General features: G+C 40.6%; 1 protein-coding gene and 2 pseudogenes across 5 annotated transcripts in view; all 3 read right to left on the bottom strand.

The window, feature by feature from the left end:
• Positions 1-16,283, bottom strand: part of cep41 (centrosomal protein 41) — a 72,757-nt gene that overhangs the window by 41,532 nt on the left and 14,942 nt on the right. The gene's annotated exons all lie outside the window — the stretch shown is intronic.
• On the bottom strand, positions 8,396-9,751 carry LOC147799384 (uncharacterized; annotated as a pseudogene).
• LOC147799383 (recQ-like DNA helicase BLM) lies at positions 10,039-11,756 on the bottom strand (annotated as a pseudogene).

The raw sequence follows: 16,283 nt of genomic DNA, 5'->3' as shown, positions 1-16,283 counted from the left end.
AACATTCAGCTGTACTGCACATTGTCCTTGGCTCCCAATATTTTGTGCACAGAACCTACCAAACACTATGCAGTTGCTGTTTGTAATTCTTGAACGTCAACATGATAAAACAGTCGGGGTTTTTATGTTGGAAAGTGACAAGAGGCCATTTTTCCCCAAGGATTAGAAAGGAAAGTCAGTAGTTCTTGAAGAGTCAACTGTAATTAACTAGCTTACAAACTGACAAACTTGCGTACATTGGTCCGTACTTGTTCAAAATCGTCTTCTAGTAACAACCAGGGCATGTACGTTTATAATCTGTCAACGGTACTGAATGGACACTGGTTTTGCAACTCCGCATGATTGGGTGCGGAAGGAAACCGCACGTGCACCTTGGCATTGCACTAACATTTTTTTACTATTATTTCTAGTATTAAAAACACAATGTATCTGTAGCCCAAAGGCTTAATTGCTACATTGTTTACAATTTTAAAAGAACACCCAACTGGACACAATTAAACACAATTATAATAATAACAGATACAGGTGTATGAACAAGTACATGAACATGTACATACACTGTACATGTACATACCATAAAATGCTGATAAACATTCTTTCTGAATGTCGGCTTTCAGAATTTCTTTCCGAAAGCCGACTCCAAGAATTCCAGCCTCGCGAAGGCCACCTGCCAAACAGCAAATTCTCGGTTTGTGGCCGTGCATGCTCTGCACGCTTTGAATTACACGGTGAAAAGGCTGATTGTTTGGTAGCATGCAGCTCTACTCATGCTTCCACATTCCCGTTGCCTCTTTTCAGATTGGGGACTATTGTGAAGCTGTTGATTATGATGCAAATTCAGTCTTTTCATTTCTGGGCTACACACAAAGGACAATTACCATATATACAAGAGCCAGGTTCTGCTTTCTTTCACCGTGTTCGCTCGAGCGTGGGCCAAGAATAGTAGCTGAAAAGCGGGCTGAGGATCTAAATTTTTATGGTGGCTCTAGCCACATCCTGGCGCGAAGGGGTTAAAACATGTGAAAGAACGGGCGCTTTATGTGTTTCAAAATACTGACAGAGTAAGGTATTGGCTACGTTCATACATGTATCTCTCTGTGTTGCACTTGATTATAGAAAGTTTGTTTGAATCTCTTCATTGATATTGCACGCTAGAACTTCTGGGTTGAGGCAATCACTGTTGGAACAAGTCAGAACATTTTAGTTTGCTAGCAAAGTCGACGCAAAGGCATCTTCTATGGTCATGGAGAGAGACCAAATTGTCCTTCAAAAGGGCATGCTCGTAACCTACATGTAAATAACCTGGGCCCAAGATAATTTTAAGGGCACACTTTTGAATACTCTCTAATTTGTTGATTTATGTGCTAGTTGAACCAGCATTCCAAAAGGGTGTTGCATATTCCGTTAGCGGTCGTGTATACTCCTTTATACACAGTTAATAAGCCATCAAGGGATAAGTGGAATTTTTTTAGCAGTTTTAAGCATATGAATCTTGTTGCCAGCTCTGCGATAAATCTGGTCAATGTGTTTGTCCCATCTAAGATCTGAAATGATTAAAACACCAAGAATTTTTACACAGCTATGTGGAGATCAGAAGAGGAAATCTGTAAAGGAGGAAATTGTGGAATACATTTCATAAAGCATACAATCATGCAAGCACTTTTATAGGTCTGGGTTGACTTTCATATTATTTTGTACTGTCCATTGACTAAATTCGTCCAAAACAGATTGAATTGTATGGGGGTCATTCGCTCTCCACAATAGTCATGTCATCAACACATTTGGGACTACGTAACCGACCATTGGTGCCGTCAGCTGAATTATCAAGATGAACAGTGCCATTAAATTTAGCAAGAAAAGCCAACAGTCCAAATTTTGTACCTTGCGGTGTTTCCCCTTCAAGTACATTAAAATTTGACAAAAAATTTTATACTTGACACACTGTGATCTCTTGGTCAAACAGCTGCTAACCCAAGAAATGATTGAGGGGCATGTGCCCAAGTGAAGCTAATCACGAATAACAATGTTATGATCAATAAGATCAAATGCCTTACTAAAATCTGTAACAACCAAAGAACTGTGGCTTTTCGGAAAGTCAGCATGAGCAGGTAAATGATCAATCAGTTTAACCAAATAATGAGATGTTGATACTCCCTTCTTATTACTGAACTGATTAGGATCCAAGTTCACTTGAATGTCTGAAATAATCTATTGCACAACAAAATGCCTGGCTACTTTGGTAAAGTGATCAGTTAAGGAAATTGGGCAGAGCTTATTCCAAATAGGAGAACTTTTTGGTAAAGGAATGACAATAGCTTTTTCCACTACTTTGGAACCACTGCTTCATGGTACATGTATGATGAGTTAAAGATATATATGTGAGTGGTTTCCTTAATTGATAAGCAAATTTGTGGATGATCGGTGCTGGAATGCCATCCCGACCACCTGCCTTCCTACAACTGATTTTATTTATTTGAGACTAGTCTAAAGAGGACGCCACTGATAAACAAGCTACCAAGATTTGCCACAGCATGCATCAGAGATCAATCCTGAGCGGTAGCTTCACAACTTTTAGGATAAACTTGAAATCAATTTTGTAACTTAAGATATAATAAAACACAAAACGTATTAACAGATACATATTTAAAAACTTTAAACGTGAATGCAACAGCAAAACATCATGAAAACAGCAAACTATAGTATCACAAGAGGGTGCATTTCGGTTTAAAGAGGGCACCTTTCAACATGACAACGACACATTCGGCAGTATATTTTGCTATACTGAACACCCTGTACCAAGCATTTAGCATGGACCCCATCTTGTTCATTACAGCGGCATTCCACTGTAGTTATGCCGATTCAACTACAGCACAAAAATCCAGTGCGTACATGTACATGCGTCATATGCCAAAGTCATCAACAACTGGTGCTTGTAGAAACCAATTTTCATTTATCAAAGAAGTCCCATATATTTGAGGAATTGTGTCAGGTGTGAGCTGCATGAACTTGTACATGTTGGAGAAGCTTGAGAAATTTTGGGAATATTTTCCCGTAATACATGTACCACACTTGTAAAAATAAGAACAGACAGGTTGTTCTTTGACGAAACACCTCTTTACATGACCAAACTTTCGGGGAGATTCAGTCAGCAAATCCTGAAAAAATGGATGAAAAACAGAAATCTTGTGATGAGCGCATTACACGATATTGTAGCATGTCAGAACATGATTTTTACATTAACTAACAATTTTTGTTTTTAATTCTGGTTAGTTATAAAGCAGACACCTTTATTACATTGAGAGACAAGTACATGTACTTTTCCACAACAACCCAGACCATGAAGCTGATGATCACTGACTGAATTAATGACTTGCAGAAGTGAAAGAGGTTCAAATCCTAGCCCGGAAGGAAGTCTTAGGAAGAGAAGTGGGAAGAAGTGGTGAGGTCAAGGAAACACAGACAAACAGGTATTAAGGAGGGTAAGACATGGTAAGAAGATAGTAGACCAAGAGAGACGTAGAAAAAAGGACATTCTTTTTTCCGTCCAAAAGCCCTGTCCCTCTTTTCTTTTCTGTTTATTTGATTCCCCCACCCCAATCCATCACCCAGACACCTCATCAATTATTCATACTTTTAATTAATCTTCAAATTGATTCAGAAATAAAACAAAATTCTGCAGGTATTACAGTAAAATCTTTCCAAATCTTTTATATGAGAATTTATGAGCAACACTTGGGCAGCCCAACTAGTGTTAACACATTTCTACTTCAACTTCTACAATACAGCACTAGAGTTGGCACTGTCGCAACTATAGTTGGGCCAGATGCTATTCTTGCAATGTAACAGCGGTTAACCTTACCACCATCACTGGAATCTGTGATTCTCACTGAATCCTGAGGTGGGATCATTAGACGGTTTAAGGATTATTTTGGAGGTGAATTTGAGGGCTGAGGATTTTGATTCAAGGTACATGTACATGTACGTCAATGTACAAGCTATTGGAGTGAAATCAATTAATGAAAAAAAACAAACCATGAGGGGTAAAGGACTCTAATAATATGTCAAATGTGTCAAAAAGGTGATTTGTAGAGTACAAGTTACTCCAACTAGGCCAACTGAATCCTACAAAGAGTACATTACACAGTGTCAACTTCAAAAGTTCATGCAAGATGGACCAATGCAACTCAGCTTCACCAAGTTAACGTTTGCAGGGCCTGGTACGTGTCATTGCTGATTTCCATGCACTGGCAAATTTCTACCAAGTACATGTATGCACATGTATGCTACTACATGTACATGTACAAGTATTTAGGTCCTACTGAGGAAAATTAAGGTTTTGCATGTTCTTGCAAAGTTGACAGGTTTTAGCATCATTTCAACATTGCATCGTTGAAGACCCAGGCGAAAACACACCCACACAAGTGTGTAAACACCCTCTAACATGATAGACACTGCACTGTCCCTACTTTGTTTAGATTTAAACTTTTGGCACTACATGTACCTCCCACATCCTTTGTACACACTTTGGAAAGTGGACACCTATTTATACCTATAATGGACCTATTTTCCCTTTTATTGTATATCCACCATTGAGTGTGGATACCAACTAAGACACACAATTATTGTTTAGGAGTACCAGCTTAAAAAGAAACAAACAGAAAAATTATGAGCCAATAGTGTGAGGGAAGGGGTAGTTCCCCCCACACACACCTGAGAAGATATACACATTGGCATACCAGTTAGCAATATCATCATTGTTTTTAATACTTAAAAATGTTTACATTGCCTTCATTTAGGTTATATGGTGACATCTACTGTATATGACACAACATCAAGTGGGGACAAAGGAACATTGTACACTGCCTGGAACTTCTTGGAGGCACGCAAAGTGACCACCGATCAGATGAGGAACATCAATGCAGCAGCAGACCTGATAACACAGTAACCAAAGCATTGATCATTGCAGCTGCAATGAAGTACTACAGCATGGAATCAATCACTTATCAACCTACACAGAATGATTTCAAGTATGCTGTGCATCATGACAGGTGTCAGTATGTACACAGAGTTGTAGGGGAAATCATCGATCAGTTTGTCATACCCAATAATGATGAGCTTAAACGAAATTCATCTGTCTTGTCGTTTTACTCTGCCCAAAAAATAGGCTACCCGCACAGGACTAAAGAATCACCCAAAGACCAAGCATGCAGGTATTCAGCAACCTCCACCACGGCCGCAAGGACTCCCAACAGAAAAGGGTGCACTCTTCAATTACACTAGGGCTGCACTTACATGTAGTTTGGGTCTGCTGGCATACAACTTCAATGATGCAAGACAAATGGGAGATGGAGAACGAATCATGACGCTATATAAATTCCTCATGGTTCACTTCAGGGCAGCAAAGAAGCCCAAATACAGCTACCAGAGTCTTTGTCTCCTTTTTCAGCCCTCGTTTGGCTCATGAGCTCAAGTGGAACAGGTTTGTACATACCAACGGGAAACTGAAACTAACCATTGAAGTCGACAAAGAACTTGAGCACAAGAATAAGGTTTTCAAATAGAACTGTGGGGGTTTTCAAGGAAAAGTTACCAAGAAGAGTATTGACAGAATCAGTCAATCAGCACAAGTTATCAATAAACTCGTGTCTACAGTGAACCAGCAAGCGTCCACAAGCCATCAGGAAAGCACCCACATAAGAATAGAAAGGACTTAGTCGACCTAACACTGAAGCTTCATGGGGAAAGTATCTTGGAGGTTCAGCCTGGAAGAAAGCATTTCCATTTTCCAGACTTTCCTTCTTCAGTGCTTTCAAGTTTAAATCTCTCTGAACTGCATAAATGGTTGAAATCTACTCTGAAGCAAATGGCAAGAAGATGTTGAGTTGATATACATGTACACATCCCCAGATATTCATCTTGTAGAGAGAGCTATAATTCAAATTCCTTTACTTTCATATGATGGCACTGTCTGTTATCCCCGTGGTTTGCACTTCATGCTATATATGGGGAAAATGACAAACATCAAATTTCCTAGGAAAACAACATGAGCACTGCATTTGTACATTCTCTGCAAATCTTTGTTTATGCTCTTGTGCAGTACATGTAGGTATTTATCTAACATAAATATTTTTAGAAAACTCTCTTCAATAATGCAATCAAACCTGAAGTGACATATATATTTGTACAAGCACAAACACTGATTGTTATAAAGATTGGATGAATGCTGCTGAATTTCCCAAGAAGGGACTTTTTATTTGTAATGTTTAATAGTAAAACCTATTTTTGGCTAAGAAAATATAGAAATATAGGAGCAACTGATAGTGCAATTCCTTCCTCACATTAAGTGTGGATCGGGTCTACTAGAGAATACCTACCCAAACAGTCACCACATATGCAAATTTCCCATGCGCATATTATTCATTCGCTGAAAAGATTTGATCACTGCTGGTGCACCCTGACCTCCCACAATGCAGCGCGGCCTCACCGCCATGATCGTCCTTCTTTTTGAAAGCGACTCAAAAAGGTCAGACCTCGGACTGTTTGGGTAGGTATTCTCTAGTAGACCCGACCCACACTTAATGTGAGGAAGGAGTCTTCGGTGCTCTGCCTACCCAAACAGTCACTACATATGTAGAGTAGCACCAGTCTAGGTGGGGGGGGGTTAGCGATGACACATCCAATGCCAAGAATACACTTTAACATATAAAAGTAATACAGTTATATTACATACATAGTATAAGTATAAAGAGGAATGTATAAATTTAAGAAATGGTAAAGGAACTTCATAATAACTTGTCGTCCGTCCTTCAGGAGGTCCCTTTGACCTCTGAGCTGTGGATAGTAGGATGGTCCTGCCATTTGCGATGTCACTCTGCAGGACATCCCTCAAGTTGCAGGAGGTCAACACGTAGTTTTGCAAACGTTTATGATTGGCAACATCTCGAGAGTAAGACCAAGATGCAGATCCTGCTCTTACGTTATGAACCCTGATGTAATAATGACTATGTTCATCAGAGCTTAACGGCCAGACTGGATTAGCAAATATAATGGCTGAAGCCGTCCAGTAGGCAGTAGTGTACTGACACCACTGGACGGTGTGGTCTCATGGAAGTGATAAGCGACAGGGTTAATATCGTCCCTTCATGCCATCCTTTTAGTCAGGTACCACTTCAGGACATGAACAGGCCCCGAAAGTTTATCCGCATCCTATCCAGGATGTAAGGAGGCGGAGAGTGTAAAGATATCAGACGGATCAGGTGAGGGAGTCTGATCCTTCGTCAGGAAGCCGATTGAAGGAATGAGGTGAACACCAACCATTTTCAGGAGAAAGGCCAACCTGACAAAGGTGTGTGTAAGGCAGGCGTTATTTAGCATTCAAAGGAAGGATGGGAAAGCATCTAGAGAACCTAGATTAGGTCTTATGACTAGACCAATTTCCCAACAAGGGGACACTGGATAAGCATATCACACAAGACGTGATGGAATGTCATGTTGTTCAGGGCAGTTACCGATATTGAAACCAATGTGTATGTCAGCTAGGGCTGACCTGTAGATACGAGTTGTAGATACATGTACAGTACTTGTACCAATGTACTTATCCAATCACCCAGTGATGCCCATTAAAAGCCCGAGCTGCAATGTGCTTGAAGCACCCAGTGGCGGGCGGCCCGGCGGCAGAGGTGGCAGCAAGGGCAGCAGAACGCCCGAGGAGCAGTCTCATTCGAGGTCAACGGGGCTGCAGCATTCCGGGCAGGGGGACCAGGAGGAATGAGGCTGATAGCCCAGTGGTATCCAGTTGAAAGCTGGAGCTGCAGATGGGCTAAGGCGGCTTGAAGACCCGGGGGCGTAAAAGCATGTTAAGCTCTGCAGGACCCGAAAGGGGATTGGAGGAGTCAGGGTGTCATGGCTCGATGGCGCACCAAGCAGGGCGGGCCACACCACTTGCGGGGAATCCCAGCCCAATGACTTCAGTATAGGGCGCGAGGGAATACGCCCTTGGGGCTGCTGGAGAGGTAGTGTTCGAGGCCGAAGTTGAACGGTGGGTGGTACTCTTTGGTGTTGCCGAGGAACGCTAGCTGGCACGCTGCATGGATTCCTCTGGGCCATGGTGAATTTTTCTCGAGCAAGACAAGATGCCGGCTCATTTTCAAGATTTTCCGTTTTCAAAATTCTTCAAAAATTCATCATTTCATTTAATGGCTGTTTATACCAAAATGAAGGACTCTTTGGGCACTATTCTAAAGCTGACAGGTAAAATTCATTGACTCCTGAATATTTCAGCCAGGCCTGCAGCCTTGGAAAAAGAGCCCAGATTGTGCGGTGTTACGTTAGATTCTTTTGCTCCCGAAACCGGCACAGTGCACTGCTGACCTCTTTTCAATAGGGGCCAGATTAGCCTGCAGGGGGGCTGTTTGGCTCATCGCTGCTGTGGTGGAGAGCTTTTGTCCCCGGTGGTAATCCGCTCGCTCTAAATGCCTCAAACCGTGGTATATTGTTTCAAAACAAGGCTGGATATTCTCCACTACTGAGAGTGAAAAAATGTCGGTAATGCCCAGCAGCTCAGTCTTTTGTGCTGAGCACGGTCTTTTGTTATAAGGCCCAACTCTTTTGTCACAGTTCTGTGCTCCACAGCTTTGCATATAAAGCCTACGTACTCGAAAATGGGTCGCCCGGCAGGAAGTGGTTAATGAGGTTGATGGAATCCTGTCTGACACTGGATGTGAGCTGTTAGGAACTGCTCATTCTTTTTGCATCAGTGTTTTGAATGCTATCATTCTGGTCGAAGTCACTGTACATGTGAACACCATGGTGTACGGAAGGTTTATACGAGTACCGTATAAATTTTCACCAATCAAACAAGCAAAATAATTTTTACGTTAAAAGCAGGAAAAGTATTTCACAGATAACCCAGGGATAATGGTTTTACAAGTACAGTGTATATATTTAATCAATTTATGCCACTGTTATTCTGCTAGTGAAACACAACATGAATTCAATAAATGCAATTACCCAGTTTAAAAATTGCTTTTGACTTTACAACACAGGTTCCTGCATTCAAGTTCTTACTGTTCAATTTTAATTTTAGTCACTGTCACAACTGCCTACATATGGTTCTGTATATTCACCATCTAAAAAGTCTTCTTTAGGGGAGTCATCAGAGTTGGAATCTGAATCATGACTTGGATGGTGATTGTACTGATGATCAACACAGATGTTCATAATGTTCCACACAGCCAATGCAATGTCTTTGTTTAAAAAAGGTGTACCGGGTATCTGCTGTAAAATTGTTCAAAAGTAAATGCAATGTGACATTCACTGACAACATTCTCTATTGTAGTGTCTGGCAGGCCACAAGCCATGTCTTCCCCAATGTACAAGTGGGAACTGGTGTCCGCTAGTACAAATGTTCTTTTGAATTTATGGAGCTGCTCAGTGAGTCTAGCGGTGTCATTTTCAGAGAGGGACAGCACTTTACATTCTGATGACGCTTGGGGTCCGTGATGTCTGACAGCTGCTTCTCAGCGAAGGAAGGCTTTACCAAGCATATGTCACCTTCACAACAACAGAGTTTGGCACATACAAGTACATCACAGCAATTGTGCTTGGATTATTATCTCACGTCGACATTTGTCACCTTTCAGAAACTGCTTCATATTTTCACTATTTTTTGGCCAGACCCAGCAGCTGAATAGTCAACAAGAAAAGCAACGCTTTGGTTGCCATCTCAGGCTGCCCTTCCGCTTAACTGCATGAGCGCATAAGAAAAGAGGGAATACAGCTCCCTTACAAACTTCCTGGACTATCAGTACAAAATGATAACTTTTCAGTAATGAAAAGTGTCATCAAAGTTCTTGTGCGATGATTTAAGAACAATGTACTTGATGTTGTGGCACTCTGGGCTTTCCTTGATCAAAGCAAAGTTCTTCAGGGCCACGCTAGTGAAAAACTCCTTCCAAACTTTTGTAGTTGCAGTTGCAGATAATACAACCATACAGGTGAAAGACTGTGAGCTGACAAGTCAGCTAAGCATGTGTTCATCCATTAAGATGTAAACAGAGGTGAATGGGGAAGGGGTTATTAAGTGAAATGAGAAGTTAGCATGGCTCTTTTCTTATTTAGAACCTTGAAATACAATTTGCCTGCCTGTGGTTACATGTACATGTATATTAAAAACACATCATCCACAGTGGTTACAACTTATATGCACTGATCGTGAAAGTGCTACATGCATTCTGTTCATGAGCACAAGCAGGCCTAGGCATGCATCAGTAGTATTTAACATGTCAAATAAACGCAAGTCATTACATTGATGGCTATCATGGAGGACCTTTTTGTCATTTGCATTCTATAATGCCAGCTTTTTGCCCTTGAATGTGTCATCATATCTCATGGAAACATTTTGCATCATTCATGGCTAGTCAGTGTACACCGATTTAATCGGATTTGGCAACAATAGAAAATATGTTTTACAGCAATTTTGAGGAACAAATGCTGATGAATCAGTACAGGGACAAGTAAGTGAACTTTGTATATGGGATTCTTTCCACGGTACTGACCATTTGGCCACGCAGTGGCTTTCATCAACGAACAGCCCACAGCATCTGCTTTTGACTGCTTGAAGAAGTTCTCTCCCCTTTGATGACTGAAGGGACTCAGGACTGGCAAACAAATTGAAAACTTATGGGACTGTTTTAAGATTTCCCACATAACACCAGAGGTGATGTTGGCTGCCTCCAATCCCAGCTGATGGACCCGTTGTAGCTGATCCACAGCAAGAGCTTTCAGTGGCAGCACAAAAATGACGAGAGCTTTCGAAATGTTTGGCTCACCTTTGCCATCATTATCGACCACATTATGATTGAGGAAATCAACAACAATACCGGTACATGTAGGTGCCACTTGGAAGATGACATTTTTCCTGAAGCCAGTAGGTAAATTTATAAATAGGTCATGACCCAGTGCAAACTGTAGAAGTGCACTTGTTTGGTGACTTTTTAGACGCTGAAGTCCTAATTTCTTTGTAGCGAACTTGACAGCTTCATCCACGAGACCAAGACATATTCGCAAGTACACAAGTGCATGTACATCATACAGTCTTACAGTACCTGTATTCATACTCGTATGTACAACACGCACTATTCAGCGTACAGATACGTGTACTAGACCGGACCATCGAGGTGCAAAATGAAATGCAAAATGCAAATCACAGCATACTGGGTCATTATGGTAATCACGCGACCTGCTCTGCTCAGAATTTTTCGAGCAAGACCACTAGTTTGCCAAGACGGTGTTGTCGTGATTGGATGCACTGCCGGTGAAAGCCCTCTATTGGTACTTTGTACGCATGTGCGTTGTACAAACATCCCAACACCGTCATGCGCCAAGACCATGAAGACTATGAGGCCACAAGCTAGAAAAGGTTCCTCTAGAAATTCTCATAATAACGTCATCAGCTGGCAAGTCACATGACCTTAAAGGGGCACTCTTCAAAGCACTATATCTCGTGAAGTACAAGTCAGATTCTGTTGAAACTGAGTGTGTAGTTCAAAGGGGACAGGTTGTAGACCCAAACTGAACTCATGTGATAATGACGTCATCGGGTGACCAGTCACATAACATTAAAGGGGCATTCTTTAAAGTGCTCTATCTCGTGAAGTACATGTTCGATTTGGTTGAAACTTTGTGTATAGCTGGAAAGGGTAGGGTTTAGACCCAAATTTACCTCAAGTGATAATGCAGACATCGGGTGATAAGTCACGTGAGATTAAAGTGGCTTTCTTTATAGCACTATATCTCGTGAAGTGCTTGACTGATTGGATTGAAACTTTGTGTGTCACTGGTTTCAAATAAAAGGAACCTGGGGCAAAGCAGCTGTATTAATTCACAAACACGTCTAGTTTTTCAACTTGCCCTTTTACATGACACAAAATTGACAAAACATTTATCTGCCACACTTGATTTCAAGTATTTCAAATACTCTACACGCGTAGAAACTCCTAAATTGAATGTATTGAATTAAAAGGACTTTGAGAAGTTTTCTTTTTTTTTGCAGTTTTTCCCAGATCGCAGTTGCAAACAGTCAATTCTCATTTTAGCCAGGTTACAGAGACCAAAATGCTTGTTATAACCAGGACTTTGTAAAAAACCCCAAAAACAATAAAGACATCAGAATTCAAGAAAATGGGATTTTAGAATGTGCTCTTTATAACTGTACAGTACTTTGGTCTGTATTCTTCCTGAACGAGAGTGTACCCAACTACACATGCGCAATCGAGTGGAATGTAATGTCAGGGCCACGTGCATTTGGTGCCACTGCACGAAATGTCTGCATGCTCTTAGGCCATTGGGACTGTCGAAAAGCCTTACGCAAGTGTATGTTTATCAATTTGTATTTAGTCGCTATAATTCAGTTATATGCACTGAATTTTTTGACGCTTTGTCAGAAAATGTGGTTGTCAGAGCTCTTGCTGAAAAACAAATTTATCATTTGTGTGACGCCCGGGGAAAACCTGTCAGAAGTCACTACGTACATTTTCTAGTTACGATTGATTTTCATTAAAAAAAAGGCTCCAGATGTCATTTTGAAGATTTAGGTTCCCAGTTGAAGCTATGGTCTTCAACTTTATTCTCAAAATTTCTGTATGAAAATTCAAAGTATAAAATATGTTTATACATGTATAGGGATTTAAAACCCACTGCAATTAAGAAAATGTTCTAAATATTGATGTTTTACTCTAAAACAATGCCTTTCTTTGACGCGCACTCAGAAATTCTCCCAACGTACCCCCATATGAATAACCCATCAATTGAAAGCTCTTCATGAATCCTGTACCATTAATAAAACTGTACAAGGATAGCTAGCTTTCAGTTCCACTGGGCAATCAAAATCTGAAGCACGTCTAGCTAGCGACACGTACTCGTACAATGTACATGGCATGTACACATACATGCAGAATGTTCTGCTACGCAGTGTGGGCATGAGCGCAGGTGCAGTCCCAGTCAAAAGCACCAAATAAAGGATTTTCTGATCAAAGATTGGAATACTATTGGTTATGGAGTTGACAGTGATCATGTACAGGTAGTTCCTACCCTTTAGACCTTGTAAAGAGCGCATGTTTGCCGTCCACTGAGCACTGACTGAGAACTTCGTTAAGTTGAGCCAATTAAAACAGATTTTCTCCATCAAAATCAAAGATGGCGGCACCCATGAGTGATACAGATGCTGCTATTGCTTGCTGTTTAAATAGTTTGTCACTGATAACTATGGAAACATTGCTAGTAGACTACTTTAGAAGACATCATCAAGGACTGATTAGTCTCACATCCCTCAAATGAGGTTGATAGTGATGATTCAGAAACAAATGAATCCAACTTTCGTGAGAGTGATGACACTGTCAGAGACGAAAACCATGATGATGCTGCAGGTATAGCTGATCCTGAACAGATGGACACAGATTCAGATAAGATTGTGTTGGAAAAACCTTATCAACATTTTCGCCATAACTTTCTTACTGCATTCTTTTTAGATGATGGGGGATTAATTTAGTTTCAATGCTTTTTATTGTGGGGGGGGCCTTGTACTGTTTCATGTAGTCGGTCTGGGAAATGCAAACCACAAATCTGACCAGCAATTTTGCACGCCCGACAATCTTGGTGTTTTTTCCACGCACTTGTGATTTTCTGATCAGTAGGGCTGATGTTGATGGTTTATTATCTGTTTAAATTCATGCAGCTTATTCTTAAATATTTAGGTCAATAATTATTGTTCAGAGAGAGGCCTAATACCATTTAATGGATTCTATACTTTTGTCTTTTTAACAGAATACCAAGTGCTGGAAAACTTGCAAGATGTAATCATGCCACCAGATCGTGGGGGTCCTACTGATGGTGGACACCAAAAACCAATCCATTGAAGCTGTTGGTTAAATAATGGATGGCCATGTTACACTCATTTTGAACAGGATGAATTGGATGATACACGGCTACAATGTCTCAGTATGTCACGGAGTGAACTTGACATTTGCATATAATCAAAACTCTCATGCAGTATGCATCTGTCAACCATGACTACCAAATCTCAAAAAAGACAGCAGACAGAATGGAAGAGTCAACGAACTGATTATTATCTGCATGGATTTAGAATCTGCAGAGATGTTTTCAAGCATATCCACAGCATAGGACAGAACAAACTACAGTAAATACTTTGATTGCTCCTTACAAAGTGGCTGGAGTGGAAGCGCATGTCCATAAAAACAGGAGAAAGCCACATACATGTACGTGTAATGCTTTGAAATTTGAAGACACAAAGGCAGTTGTTGACTTTATCCTCAACTATGAAGAGGGTAATGCAATAGTTTTACCTGGTCGTACTTCAAGACACGGGAAACAGATGTCAAACTCCTACCGACGAATTGCAGCAAAAGTAAAGTCTACACACAGTATTGTGTTGCGGTGGACATTGCTGCCACCAGAAAGTGTTCACTGAAAACATTTCATTGACTACGGCAGGAGTTGGTTCCCTTTTTTGTGACCATGTGACCAGCAACGGTCCTTTGTTGGGTCTGTCAGAAGGGTGTGACAAGACTAACTTGAGCCACCAATCTTCCTGACTCAGAGAAAAGTGTCATTCTTAGGGATTACAAGAACATTTGTGAAGAGCAACTACAGAACGGTCAATACTATGTGGATCTTTGCAAAACAGTGAAGGACAAAATACCACCAAATACCCAACTGAGCCCTCAAGAGGCATAGTTTTGAGGGGGAAACCATGACAGTTTTGACTTTGCACAAGAAGTGCATTATCCTTCAAATCCACTGCAACCAGGACCAATTTACTTCAAATGTCCAAGGAAGTGTGGACTTTTTGGCATAGCAAGTGAGGCTATACCGAAACTGGTTAATTTTCTGTTGGAGGAAAGCACTTCAACTGGGAAAGGTGTGAATTGTGTTGTCTCCGAGTTACATTTCTTTTTAACCAACAATGGTACTGGTGAAAGTCACTTATATCTACATGCAGATACTGGTACATGTGCTTGTAGTGGGCAAAACAAGAACTTGTGCATGATGCAGTAACTATTGTAGAGAGTTATGACCGGTCGCCACAAGAGCATTGATCTATCATTTCTGCTTACTGGTCACACCAAATTTTGCTGCGACTGGTGTTTTGGTCTGGTGAAACATCTCTACTGCAGGACGCCCGTTGACTGCATTCAGGATACTGCAAGGGTAGTAGAGAAGTCATCAGATGTAAACATTGCACAATCATGTGAATTTGAAAAAGGAGATGTTGTCCTACCAATGTATGACTGGACAGCTTTTCCCAGGACATTTTTCCGCAAAGTGGTTGGAGTTAAGAAATTTCAACACCTTCATTTCATGGAAGGTTCAAATTGTGTCGTGGTTCAGTACTTCTTCGACACTAAAAAGACTGAGCAAAATTTACTGAAATCACCACACAATTTGCCACAACCAGACAAATTGCCGCCAATTATTCAGCCGAAAGGACTTGATGCAAAAAGGCAGTGGTATTTGTATGAAGGGGTCCGGCAATTCACTAGTGACCGCTGCAAAGACACTACTGCTCCATATCCCAGTGTACCAAAGCCACATATTTAATTACAATTGCCTCATTACCTAATTACAAAGGATTTATAACTCAAAATACAAAATAGCCAACATTTCCATGGCAACACTGACCATGTATGACTTTTTGGTGGGGGGAGGTAAAACTGGTGCCCTCAATGTCAGTAATCTTAGTTATAAAGACTACACGTATACTTTTGTTCTATTTAATGTTTAAAAATCAAAGACATGTAAGATGGCCAACATATCAAAAATCCAACATGGCCGTCATTTCCATGGAAATGAGCACTGAGAGACTTTGTTATTTTGTTAGTAATAACTGTTATATTATTGATCCAAGTTTTAAAGAAATGAAAACCACTTGTATACTCATTTTGTATAATCATGTCAACTTCACCCCATTTTAAGGGATTTCCATTAATTGCATTATAAGCAAACATTGAAGCCCGATTTATCCATTTGCAGGTTTTAGAAGTATCCGTCTCTGAAAGGTCATAACTTTAGTTGTGGTTTGACTATTGAGTTCATTTAAGCTGTCCTGAAATCAGCAAATAAAATATTTGATTAAATGCTTAACAAAAAATGTAAATTTTGACCATGTGAAAGGTTTTTCTGGACCACCACACATTTAATGACTTCTTTATGCACAACGCTTAAAAACTGACTGGTTAAATCATGCAGATTCAAACCAAATGCAGGGA

The sequence above is a fragment of the Acanthaster planci genome, linkage group LG04 (assembly GCF_054643075.1).
Source record: "Acanthaster planci isolate LZ-2023a linkage group LG04, COTS_SCS, whole genome shotgun sequence".
In the NCBI taxonomy this organism is placed as follows: domain Eukaryota; kingdom Metazoa; phylum Echinodermata; class Asteroidea; order Valvatida; family Acanthasteridae; genus Acanthaster; species Acanthaster planci.
Note: the sequence above shows the minus strand (reverse complement) of the source record. Positions and strands in the feature narration are given on the sequence as shown.